At 36.9% G+C, this 13,856-nt stretch overlaps 1 protein-coding gene across 1 annotated transcript in view; it reads left to right on the top strand.

Moving 5' to 3' along the window:
* The window catches only part of LOC107296151 (cytochrome P450 2C5-like), a 34,783-nt gene that overhangs the window by 9,939 nt on the left and 10,988 nt on the right, over nt 1-13,856 (top strand). The window lies entirely within an intron of this gene.

The raw sequence follows: 13,856 nt of genomic DNA, 5'->3' as shown, positions 1-13,856 counted from the left end.
TTTATGATCTTCCAAAATAAGAATCAATTCCCCCTGATACGAGCCGTTAAACGTTCAGTGGATACTTGTGTTCAATAATTAAGACAAGGAAAGAAGCCAAGATCACAATGAGTGACAACTCCTTTCTTTCTTTCTTTCTTTCTTTCTTTCTTTCTTTCTTTCTTTCTTTCTTTCTTTCTTTCTTTCTTTCTTTCTTTCTCTCTCTCTCTCTCTCTCTCTCTCTCTCTCTCTCTCTCCCTCCCTCCCTCTTTCTCTCTCTGCCTCTCTTTCTTTCTTTTTCTTTCCCCTTCCTTCCTTCCTTCCTTCCTTCCTTCCTTCCTTCATTCCCCCTTCCTGTCCCTCCATTTCCATCTTCCCACTTTTCTTCCTTCATGGCACATATTCTATCCTACAAATTGCTCCTTTTAAGGCCTAGGAATTGGATTGGCTGACCTATGATAGTAAATACTCAAATAAAGCATATGGAATTGTTATTACTTTTAAAGGCAATCTTGAAACTGATGTGGAATACGAATCCAATGATTGTGAAGAACACTTTTTTATGGGAAATAAAAATAATTACTCTTACCTCTTTTCTGATGACATTTTATGGGGAAATTAAGAAGAACCTCCTATTGGCAGTTGTCATCTGCAAGTTATTGCAAATTTGGAGGCCGGTGGTGCCAACTGGATGTGAGATCCCTTGGTTGAATTTAGGCTCTGCTGATTGCTGCTGGTATATTTCCTGTTGATCGGCATCATGTCTGCTTAAGCTTCTGGATCTGTTGTTGAGTTGATAATAGAGACCCTGAGACTGTTGGTTTATTGGTATTTCAACTTCACATCTGGTAGCCATGAGTCTAAGGTAGTCCAGGAGTTTATGGCGATCATGGCAACCATGGACTTGTCCCAAATCACTACACCCAATGTATAGCATTGTCTTGTGGCAGTTGTGACTTATCTAGTTTTGGAGAACATCACATTCATTCCATTGCCATGGTGAAATCATTCTCTAGATACTTTCTGGTTTGCTAGGTGTCACCCCACCTCACAGGGAGACAGGGTCTTTAAATCAGCCCATCCAAAGTGCCTGATGGACTTTTTGGGCGTCAGAGGAAGCTTGGGTTTTTCACTGAGGATTTGGTGGGCCATCTGGCTGAGGCCTTACTTGGAAAAAAACTCCATAAAGTTCCATAAAATTCCAACTTTGCAAGAACTCCTCCTCAAGCTTTGGCTGAACTGCAGTAGTGTGGGTTGCTAAGTGCCACCAAAGTGTGCATTTAGAAAAGGTCCTGAGGGGGCGGCCTGTGGCTTATGACAGGAGGCAGGTGGTTCTTCACCAGCTGTGCAGTTATGGCCAATCAACTCTAGCAAGAGATATGCCAGTTATCACCCTAAATCCTTCTGCTCACAAAGGAGTGCCTCCCTTCAAAAAAAGGTTTAATTAACACATGCTGAGTTTTGAGCTAGACAATCTAGACATAATTAATTTAATATTTCCATTTTAAAATTAATAATCATTAAAGTTTAAAGATGTTCCAAATACATCCAGAGAAGAAGGAAAGCAGTGTGGGGGGGGAAGGGAGTGGGGAAATCTTATACCTTCCATTTCTTTTCTCCTTAAAAACAATCAGGGCTTCCTTGTCAAAAGGAGAAGCAGTTTCAACCTTTTTGCTAAAAACGGAGACACTTGCACTATTAAGAATTAGTTAGAAGGGCACAAGATCTTTGTATTTGTACAGTGCATTGTAAGGGATGAGTGGCATGTAGAGATAAGCACAGCTGCCATGCTTACAGCTTTGATTTTCATAATTGTATATGCTTTGCTTGTAGGGAAGTTAATACTTTGCAACTGTATGTAGAAAGGGGATTTTGAGGAAGGAATGCCAGCTTCAGAAGGAATTAAAAGACTGGTCTAAATAGGATGTAAGAAGCAAGAAAAAGTTTATGGTCAGTTTAAGGTGTGGTTCAGAAGATTTGAAGTTAGCATATATTGTATGGCAACATTAGAGTGATTTTTGCATTTTAATCTGGATTTATCATTAATAATGCATTTGGAATCCTTAGTATTGCAAGGGGTGAGAAGTTATTGTTAAAATGTGTATACTAAATTTGTTTTCCTTTTCCTTGGAATCAAGGAAAAAGCAAGCTTTTATAAGAGGGCCAGTTTGGTTTAGTGATTAAGGCACCAGGCTAGAAAGTAAAAGAATGGGGGTTCAAGCCTTACTTTAGCCATGAAAGCCAGTTCGATGATATTCTCTCTTAGCCCTAGGAAAAAAGCACATTTTTGCTTTCTCAGCTGTTATTGCCTAATCCGCTGTGCTGCCTCCAAGACAAATTTGCATTTCAGGCTCTGTCAGTAATCCCATCATCTGCCTTGCACAAATAAACATTCCAGCATTGTAGACTCTATGCAGGCCAGTGAGAAAATTGTTAAGGTGTGTGATTTTTTTTTTTACCTTTTACCTGTGTGTTTTACCTTTAAAAATCCTAACTGGGTCATGAAAGCATGTTTACTGGGTTTCAACTTTGTCCTTAACATGTCCTCTGATAAGTCTGAAAGGGGAGGGTGGAAACAAGGTTCAGCAATATTTAATAGAGCCTCAATGGATAGTTAGACTCTATTTGAAACAAGAAAAAAAACAAACAAACACATTCTTATATACCCTTCCAGCTCTGCAGGATCTCATTCTGGGAAATTATTAAGAAATGGGAAAGTATTAAATGCCTTTGCAGCTCAAATAAGAAAGTATTAAATGCCTTTGCAGCTCAAATAAGACAGTCCAAGTCTTGCCTTAGGGTATAGGTGAATTCAAATAGTCCAATTACATTATAGGGACCTGCCTTCTGGGACAAGGCTCTCCACATGGGAGTTCCATGCATTGCTACAATGATGCTAACCTCTCCTGATTTGTCTTTTTCGGGCAGTAAAAATCAACCTAGCAGCTTTATAGCAATAGCATTTAGGCTTTTATACAGCCCATAGTGCTTTACAACACTCTCTGGGTGGCTTACAATGTAGAGCATTATTTATATATTGCCCCACCAATCTGGGTCCTCATTTTACTGACCTTGGAAGGATGAAAGATTGATTCAACCTTGAGCCCCATCAGGATCAACTGTAGGCTATAGTCAGTGCAATACTGCACTTTAATCACTGCGCCACCAGGGCTCCTTCATCTTACATTGCATGATTACGTAATTAATCCTACTAACACTAAAGAACTACCTGTGGTTAAGTTAAATTATTCAATTGCATTTCAATTACATTTTCATCCCTCACATTGTAAATTCACTCTTTTAGTATCTCTTTGAATTTTGGCATTAAACTATTCACAGGCACTTTACCAACAGGGAAAAAGAAATATGTGGAATTATGGCAAACACTTCTGGTTCTAGTAAGCTATGGTATATATTTCCTCCACCTGAGATTTTCCTGGGCCCTGTAGTAACAGGGCAGAGGCCCAAGCTTGGTGATTTACCAGATTATGAGTTTGCAAATCACCCAAGTCAGTTATAGCCTCAATCAATTGAAGTCTCTTAAACAGCTAATCTGTCTCCTGATTAAAAGAATGGAAACCACTTTGGTTCAAGCCAGTCTGAATTTCAATCACCTCACCTAATCTATGCAGCAGAAATCTCCAAGTGAGAAAGTCTGAGACCCACATGTGGAAACAAGAACCTGCTTTCCTGCTGGTGAGCACAACTGAGAAAGCTATAGGAACGGACCTGGAAAATGCCCATGGAGATGGGCACACAGTATCAGAATTGGCACAACTGGCTATACAGTAGATATGCAGTGAATGATAATAGACTCCTGGCTCACCCAATATAATAGCTAATGATTGTCTTTTAATTCAGTAGACTTCAATAGGGACCTATCAGGAGAAACGGCGGTCACTTCAGGAAGAGTTCTCCCAGCTACTGAAAGCTAAACAGCATTGGACTTGGTTAGCCTCCGCTAACCAAACTGCCTACCTCACTTTCTACTGTGACTCTTCCTGCTGATTGCCACAGAAGCCGAGACCAACTTACACTGCCATTACTGAACAACTGACTGAACTCATACTAGGACTCGTGCTATGTTAGGTTAAAGGAATGGGGGATAGTAAAAAAAATTGCGTGTTCATCTGTATGTTTGCAATTATTTGTAAATATTAAATGTTTTAATATGTGCAAACAAGACATTAGTGAATCCCATCAGATGGAACTCCAGGGAATACTTTTTTAAAAGTTTTTTATTTATAATACAGTTAAAACAAAGATGGACATAACGCAACATTCCAGTATAAATATTTCTAACAATTTGTTCCTCTTCATACATATAATTCTTGATCTCTATATATACGTACATATATATTTTTCTATCAATACAATATCTAATTTGTGTCTCTATATACTAACATACAATTATATATGTTTCTATCTTAACACTAGCTTATAACCCGAACAGTCCTCCTTGATTCACACCAATAAAATTTTTTTTTCCTGATTTCAAAATAATCTGACTCTGTCTTGTCCTTCATTTCCATTGTGAGCCTATCCATATCCGCACACGATAGAATTTTGCATAGAATCTCTTCTTCTGTTGGAATTTCTTTATTCCTCCAGTTTTGTCCATATGCCAGTCTAGCAGCCGTGAAGATATGTAGCATCAAATAAAATATCCCTTTATCGTATTTCTGTGTGGTTATGCCTAATAAGAAGAGTTCTGGTTTTAACTCTATCTCTATCATTAATATTTCTTCCAGGCATTTTTTTATCTTGTTCCAGAAATCACAGGCTTTTGAGCACTCCCACCACATATGGTAATAGGTCCCTTTTGCCAATTTACATTTCCAACATGTGGAAGAAAAATTTGGACTCATTTTAGCTAACCTTGTGGGTGGGAGGTGCCATCTATAGAACATTTTGTAGAGATTTTCTTTGTAGGAGGTGACCAAAGTAAGCTTCCTATTTCTTACCCATAATTCTTGCCAGATGTGCAGATCAAAGTTGAGATCAAGATCCCTACTCCACGTTAACATGGTTTCTTTTACCTGTTACATTGCCTGATCTAGCAAAAAATGATATAATTTTTTAATCATTTTGTCCTCGGTTCCTAATAGTATTTTATCCAGCCCTGTCGCCTCTATTTTTATGCCTAGCTCTTTTTTATCTTTCCATTATCTTGCCTGTAATTGAAGATATGCCCACCATTCTAATTCTACCCCTTCATCTTGAAGAATTTTCCTGGATTTCAATTCCCCTTTCTCTTCTAGTACATTTTTATATGTTATATTTTTTCCTAATTGTATAAGCTTTGGGTGTATATGCATTTCTAGCATTGAAATCCAGCTGGGGACTTGTATATTATTTGGTTGCCAAGTTTTAACCCATACATCAATTAGAGCTCATCTGATGTAATGCCTTCGAAAATATTTGTGTGTTTTATATTTCTGATCCGATAACATAGCATGCCATGCTACCTGCAAATCGTGACCTTCCAGACATAGTAGTCTCCTATTCTTCAATAATATCCAATCCCGCACCCATAATAATACTATGGTCTGATAATATTTTTCCAGGTCTGGGAGGCCAAATCCACCCCTTTCTTTCACATCCTGCAATAATTTTAATTTAATCCTTGCTTTTTTTCCTTGCCAAATAAATTTGTGTATGGTTTTGTTAAAGTTTTGAAAGAATTTCTTATCTAATTTTATGGGTATACATTGGAACAAAAATAAAATTTTAGGTAGGACATTCATTTTGATTATGGCAATTCTACCCATAAAAGAGAGTTGCAAGTTGGTCCAAGTATCTAAATCAATTTTAATCTGTTCCATTAACCTATCATAATTGTCTCTTTTAAGTGTAACACATCTAGCAGTTAGTTGTATCCCTAAATATCTTATTTTATTCGTAATCTGAATGCCTATTCTGTCAACTAATTCATTTTTCTATATTTTAGTCATATTCTTAACGAGCATTTTGGTTTTTCCTTTATTTATCTTTAGGCCTGCTATTTCCCCATATTTACTCAATACTTCCATCAATCTTGTCCCCGATTGTAGTGGCTCTTCAATTATAAAGACAAGATCATCTGCAAAGGCTTGCATTTTAAACGTTTCTTTCTTAATCTCTAATCCTTTGATCTATCCATCTTTCCAAATCACTCTGATTAGTACCTCCAGGGATAGTATAAACAATAATTGCAATAACGGACAAACTTTCCTTGTACCTTTTTGAATTTGGAAACTATCGGTTATTTCTCCATTAATTATTACTTTTGCTGCCTGTTTAAAATAAACTGATTTGAACATATTTATAAAATTTTCCCCAAAGTCCATATGCAACAATTGATTGAACATAAAATCCCATTTCACATTGTCGAATGCTTTTTGTGCATCGGGGAAGATTAACCCCATTTGCTTTTCATTGTGTACCTCATAATACTCCAATAGATCCAGAACAGTCCTGCCATTGTTTCTTATGTATCTTTTAGGTAAGAAGCCATTTTGATCCGAATGTATAAAATCTGCTAGGAATCTTTCAAGTCTCTGAGCCATTATGGCCATAAAAATCTTATAGTCCGAGTTTAATAATGAGATGGGTCTATAGTTCTTAATATGTGTCAAGTCCGAATTTTCCTTAGGAATTAGGGTGATGAGAGCTTCTTCCCATGAGGCTGGTATTTTAGCCAGGAACTCCAGGGCAGAAGATTGGGCCTGGCAGACTGTGAGAGTTGTAACTTGTTGGGATAATTGGTCTTGCATTTACCCTTTTCAAATTATTTTTCTCCTACAAGAATTTCTCACTTAGTTGAACAGAGGATTGCATAGCTGAAGCATGCTAGCCAACACTACACCGTTTTTTTCTTCTTCTAATAATTTATTTATTTATTTATTTATTGAATTTATATACCGCCCTATCTCCCTTACGGGACTCAGGGCAGTGAACAGGCAATAATAAAAACCACGATAAATATACACAAATTTCTATTCTAAAATCAAATTAAATAACAGGCCTGCTCTAAAAATACCCCATACAAAACCCCACTAAAACATAATCAAACTACGCCAGGCCGGCCGCACGGAATAGATGGGCCTTCAGGGCTCGGCGAAAAAGGCGCAGGTCCACAACTGCACGTAGGTCAGATCAATGGTACGTAATGCAGATCAATTAATCCCTCTTCCTAAAAATGCTCCCCTTATGATGTTACAAATAGACAAAAGGTATGGTTATAAACCACGCCAATAAATACTGTAGAAATAAACACTGGAGCAGTGATATTTGACTGTGGAAAAATTCAAAATAAATTGTGGGAATTTTAGTAGATAAAACAGAGACTTTGGCTAATTTGGATGTGGATCTGCAAATGGATTTTAAAATGTCAGATTATATGGAAGACAATGGATTTACACTGGATTTACTGCCTTATGTAATAATTAAAGGAGACATACAATTAATAAATCAGAAGTGTGATTTGAGCAGTTTTTTAAATTTTGGATTAATGAAAGAAAGGTCTTCAAATTTTGTAACAGTTTCTGAGAGAAAGAAAATGATAAGAAACCAACATGTAGGACGCTATTTGAAGGGATTAAAGATCAAGCTTTTTAAAAGTAAAGGGAGGGAATACAAAGGGGATTTATTTGGCAAGGTTTCTATATATATAAATATAATATATATAATTTCACATATAATGTGAAATAAAATAAGGTGATCACTAGGATAAAATCATAAACACAAATGTTTAATCTATTTCACATTATGTGTAAACCCGGGATTCGTGTTTTTAATACTATTAAGGACAATATATAATCAATGGACTATTTTTTTACTGGGATGAAATGATTAGGCTCTAAAGATTTGTGTATAAATAACAAACTAGATATTGCAAGATTTTTTGCTGTATGTTTAGAGAAACTGATAAATTACTGTGTTAAAAGGAAAAGGTAATATAAAACTGATTTGATTAAGTAGATATGTTATTATTTCTGGTAAATCTTATTGGATTTTCCTAATTAGGGCTATTTCACCATTTCTTTACTGATATGAGATGAGAATAGGAAGAAGAAATCGCTTATTGAAACACCAAAGAAGGTGATAAGTTACTGAACTTGTTTGTATTTATCTTAAGGGAATCAATTCTTTATATATATATTTTCTTTTTTTTTCTTTATTTGTTTTTTAAAAAAGTTCTGCAACTCTTATTTTACTTTTTTCTTTTTTATATTCTTAGTTTGCATTAGTTTTTCATCTTTTTATTTGTATAATTCAATAAAAATTATTAGATAAAATAAAAGTAAGAAATCCATGAAATCAAAAAAATAGAAGTATTTATTTAGTTGTCATATTAAAATACAGATAGCTCTTGACATACAACACAACAGTTCAAACTTATGCCAGGCTTGCAAAGGGTACTTTATGTCCTGTAAAGTACCTCCAACCATGATAAAACGTCACAGAGAGAGAGAGAGAGACACACACACACAAAGTTTCCCCGGAAAGTAAATAATTTTTAAAAGTTTGACATTTGTAGTATTTCTATTTTGTACTGTACTATCTTACATTTTTAAAAGATTTTATTTTAGCTGCAAATAGACTATGGATCAAATCAAATCCTAATCTACATCTGAGATCTGAAATTATCCTGGTTGGGAGAATTCCAGGTGATTTCTTTTGCTCTAATGTGGCTTAGGAATCCATCCTTTGCATATATCCTTCTCGCTTCTATATACAATTTACACAAAGGACACAGGCCTTGGAAGTATATGTTCCTTGACAAAAGATTGCAACAAATGACCCTTGTCTTCACTTAAACATATCATTTTCTTTCCAATTTTCAGCATCTGTTCAGTTTTACACAGTAAATGGACTAGGCAGTAAACGTTCTGACACAATATCACCAAGACATTTCCCCCCCTTTCAATGAATGGAATAGCAATTCCTCTAATATACCTTAATCTTAGGCAAGTGATCTTCTGCCAAATAGATTATATTTAATGGTAAATAATCAGCCATTATTGGTTATTCTCAATTTCTCCATTTTCTCTTATTAGGTTGTTCCATCCCACATTTTTATGTTTCATGAAAATATTCGTCTATTGTCATGTTTTTCCTGTATGAATATGTATTTTCCCTAATCCATACATTTTGTTAGGAATTCACATTTATAGAGAGATTTTCTACATATTTTTCTACATGGCAGGATAGAATCCAGAGAAATAACAAATAACAAAAGATCAAAAGGCAAGGTATCTGGCTTTTTTCTGGATAAATCAAATGACTAGTGTGAGCACTGTAGATATAAGGCCCCTGAAAAATTGATATTGAACCAAAGAAACATAACTTTTGTTGTGGTGGCTGCTCCCCAAGCTCTGCTCTCCCCACCCTGCTATACATTCTTATCTTTCACAACACTACTGCCTGTTAAACTTGAATGGGTCATTTCCAAAACCTATCTAGTTACAAACATGTGAAAAATCTGACCTGGACTTTGAAAGTATGGAACGCTACATCAAAGGAGTGGGGGAAAAGAAGCTGACTTCTACTTTGTTCTATCTGGAAAAATTCAGATAACATAACAGACAACAACTAACAAATGAGAGCAATTAATGAAGAGAGTTTTAACTCACTGATTCAGATTTTCTTGCGGGATTGAATAGCAAATTTTCTGCTGAGTTTCTCTGCTATTAAATACAAAACCAGTAAATGTCAAGGCTGTCTGAGGCCTCTCAGAACATTCTTCCAGTATTTTGGACTGTATGACGCTTCTAAGCACTATTAAATGTATGTCTTATGAAAGAAATAGCACTTAGACTTATATACTGCTTCACAGCGCTTTACAGCCCTCTCTAAGCGGTTTACAGAGTCAGCATATTACCCCCAACCACCTGGGTCCTCATTTTACCGACCTCGGAAGGATGGAAGGCTGAGTCAACCTTGAATCAAGGGATGTGCCACTGTGGCCAAATCAATTACAGGTGAAAAAGTCTTTTTGGACATCATTACAATGTGGGCTCATCCAAACATTGAACGTGACTATATAGGAGATACAGGTGACGTTATCCCGGGACACGTATATTTGCCTTCATTCACAAAAAATATTGCCCCATGATGCACCATTTCGCCCAGTTAAAGATCATGACAACATTGTACTTACTTATGAACCTAATACTGAATTCAGGGCTGTGACAACCCAGTGAAAGAAAAAGAAAAAACTTAAGTTCCACAGGGTTCAATTAGCAAAAATTAATTAATTACTCTTTCACATGCTACTGTATAGTCAGCAAAGAAGAAGAGACTGGACAGCCATTTGTCCGAAATGGTGTAGGGTTTCCTGCCTGAGTAGGAGGTTGGACTCAATGACCTCCAAGGTCCCTTCCAACTTTATTATTATGATTATGATTATGATTATTGAAAGAAAAAGAAAAAACTTAAGTTCCACAGGGTTCAATTAGCAAAAGTTAATTAATTACTGTGCTTAAATAAACGATTATTTAAGGATTTAGTCCAAGTTGGAAAAATTTCAAGAGCATAGATAAATAAGATAAGAAAAGTAGATTTTATTAAAAATGTTTCCCCTTCAAACTGCAAGACTGGGTTATTTTGTGAGGGATGCTATGTAGACCTCAGAGTCCTTGGAATCCAAAACTAAGTCTCCCTGTGCCATACATATAAATCCTTGAAGGTCATTTATGTCAGACATGTTTGAATTTCCCATTTCAGTTTATTCTGGAATTAGTAATTTCCTTTCCTATTTCTATTTATTCCAACATTGGGAATTTTCTTCCCAATAATGAGATTTAAAACATCTTTTGGATGAAATTTAAATTCTAAATCGCAGTCAAAATCATGCATTTTTGTCATTTTTGTGTTCAAAATCTTTCAGAAAGATTCTTTGCTATTGATGGCTATTGATTTTCTTCTAAAGGGGACTCAACTTGAAAAATTACATAAAAGGCAAATGTCCATATTCAGCTGGTTTGGACTGGTTCGGTAGAACCAGTAGCTAATTTCTTTTGAGTTCGGAGAACTGGTTGACATGTGGCAGAAACGCCACCCACTCCTGCCCCCGATTGGACCCATGTGACACCTTCTTTCCAGCTCCGACATGGTCCTCCATCACTTCCTCCGCTACCATGAGCAGTCCCACAAACAAAAGAAGTTTATGGTATGGGACTAAAAAAAAAAGTTCAATCAATCAGTTCCAACTTTGCAAGATTTTTTTTTCACGATAAGTTGGATTTGATTGATAGAACTTTTTTTTTTTAGTTCCACAAACTTTTTGTTTCTGGGACTGCACATGGCAGCAGAGGAAGTGATGAAGGAGCTGGAAAGAAGGTTAGAAAAGAAATGGTTTGGGAAGCGAGGACATCTGGACAGTGATGGGTAGGGCAAGATCGCCAACTCCGTGATGACAGAGAAGTGCTTTCCAGCTCCGGCGCTCTAACTGCCGCTTCGATGGCTGTGTGGGCAGAGCTATGAAGAGGGCTCGAAAGGGGAGTGAAAGGGAANTCAAATGACTAGTGTGAGCACTGTAGATATAAGGCCCCTGAAAAATTGATATTGAACCAAAGAAACATAACTTTTGTTGTGGTGGCTGCTCCCCAAGCTCTGCTCTCCCCAATCCCACAGCCCTGTCTTCTGCTATACATTCTTATCTTTCACAACACTACTGCCTGATAAACTTGAATGGGTCATTTCCAAAACCTATCTAGTTACAAACATGTGAAAAATCTGACCTGGACTTTGAAAGTATGGAACGCTACATCCAAGGAGTGGGGGAAAAGAAGCTGATTTCTACTTTGTTCTATCTGGAAAAATTCAGATAACATAACAGACAACAACTAACAAATGAGAGCAATTAATGAAGAGAGCTTTACCTCATTGATTCAGATTTTCTTATGGGATTGAATAGCAAATTTTCTGCTGAGTTTCTCTGCTATTAAATACAATACCAGTAAATGTCAAGGCTGTTTGAGGCCTCTCAGAACATTCTTCCAGTATTTTGGACTGCATGAAGCTTCTAAGCACTATTAAATGTATTTCTTATGAAAGAAATAGCACTTAGACTTATATACTGCTTCACAGCACTTTACAGCCCTCTCTAAGTGGTTTACAGAGTCAGCATATTACCCCCAACCACCTGGGTCCTCATTTTACCGACCTCGGAAGGATGGAAGGCTGAGTCAACCTTGAATCAAGGTATGTGCCACTGTGGCCAAATCAATTACAGGTGAAAAAGTCTTTTTGGCCATCATTACAATGTGGGCTCATCCAAACATTGAATGTGACTATATAGGAGATACAGGTGACATTATCCCGGGACACGTATATTTGCCTTCATTCACAAAAAATATTGCCCCATGATGCACCATTTCGCCCAGTTAAAGATCATGACAACATTGTACTTACTTATGAACCTAATACTGAATTCAGGGCTGTGACAACCCAGTGAAAGAAAAAGAAAAAACTTAAGTTCCACAGGGTTCAATTAGCAAAAATTAATTAATTACTCTTTCACATGCTACTGTATAGTCAGCAAAGAAGAAGAGACTGGACAGCCATTTGTCCGAAATGGTGTAGGGTTTCCTGCCTGAGTAGGAGGTTGGACTCAGTGACTTCCAAGGTCCCTTCCAACTTTATTATTATGATTATGATTATGATTATTGAAAGAAAAAGAAAAAACTTAAGTTCCACAGGGTTCAATTAGCAAAAGTTAATTAATTACTGTGCTTAAATAAACTATTATTTAAGGATTTAGTCCAAGTTGGAAAAATTTCAAGAGCATAGATAAATAAGATAAGAAAAGTAGATTTTATTAAAAATGTTTCCCCTTCAAACTGCAAGACTGGGTTATTTTGTGAGGGATGCTATGTAGACCTCAGAGTCCTTGGAATCCAAAACTAAGTCTCCCTGTGCCATACATATAAATCCTTGAAGGTCATTTATGTCAGACATGTTTGAATTTCCCATTTCAGTTTATTCTGGAATTAGTAATTTCCTTTCCTATTTCTATTTATTCCAACATTGGGAATTTTCTTCCCAATAATGAGATTTAAAACATCTTTTGGATGAAATTTAAATTCTAAATGGCAGTCAAAATCATGCATTTTTGTCATTTTTGTGTTCAAAATCTTTCAGAAAGATTCTTTGCTATTGATGGCTATTGATTTTCTTCTGAAGGGGACTCAACTTGAAAAATTACATAAAAGGCAAATGTCCATATTCAGCTGGTTCGGACCGGTTCGGTAGAACCAGTAGCTAATTTCTTTTGAGTTCGGAGAACTGGTTGACGTGTGGCAGAAACGCCACCCACTCCTGCCCCCGATTGGACCCATGTGACACCTTCTTTCCAGCTCCGACATGGTCCTCCATCACTTCCTCCGCTACCGTGAGCAGTCCCACAAACAAAAGAAGTTTATGGTATGGGACTAAAAAAAAAAGTTCAATCAATCAGTTCCAACTTTGCAAGATTTTTTTTCACGATAAGTTGGATTTGATTGATAGAACTTTTTTTTTTAGTTCCACAAACTTTTTGTTTCTGGGACTGCACATGGCAGCAGAGGAAGTAGTGAAGGAGCTGGAAAGAAGGTTAGAAAAGAAATGGTTTGGGAAGCGAGGACATCTGGACGATGATGGGTAGGGCAAGATCGCCAACTCCGTGATGACAGAGAAGTGCTTTCCAGCTTCAGCGCTCTAACTGCCGCTTCGATGGCTGTGTGGGCAGAGCTATGAAGAGGGCTCGAAAGGGGAGTGAAAGGGAAGAGGATGGGTGGACAGTTGAGTGGGGATCTGCCGAAGCCATCTGGAGGAGAAGAAAAAAAGCAGCCCCTGCCTCGCCCGAGGCCAGCAGTTCAGAGAAGCCACCTCTGAGCTGGCTGGCTGGCCGG

The sequence above is a fragment of the Protobothrops mucrosquamatus genome, unplaced genomic scaffold (assembly GCF_001527695.2).
Source record: "Protobothrops mucrosquamatus isolate PMUCROS unplaced genomic scaffold, P.Mucros_1.0 scaffold2666, whole genome shotgun sequence".
In the NCBI taxonomy this organism is placed as follows: domain Eukaryota; kingdom Metazoa; phylum Chordata; class Lepidosauria; order Squamata; family Viperidae; genus Protobothrops; species Protobothrops mucrosquamatus.
This window is presented reverse-complemented; position numbering and strand designations above follow the sequence as displayed.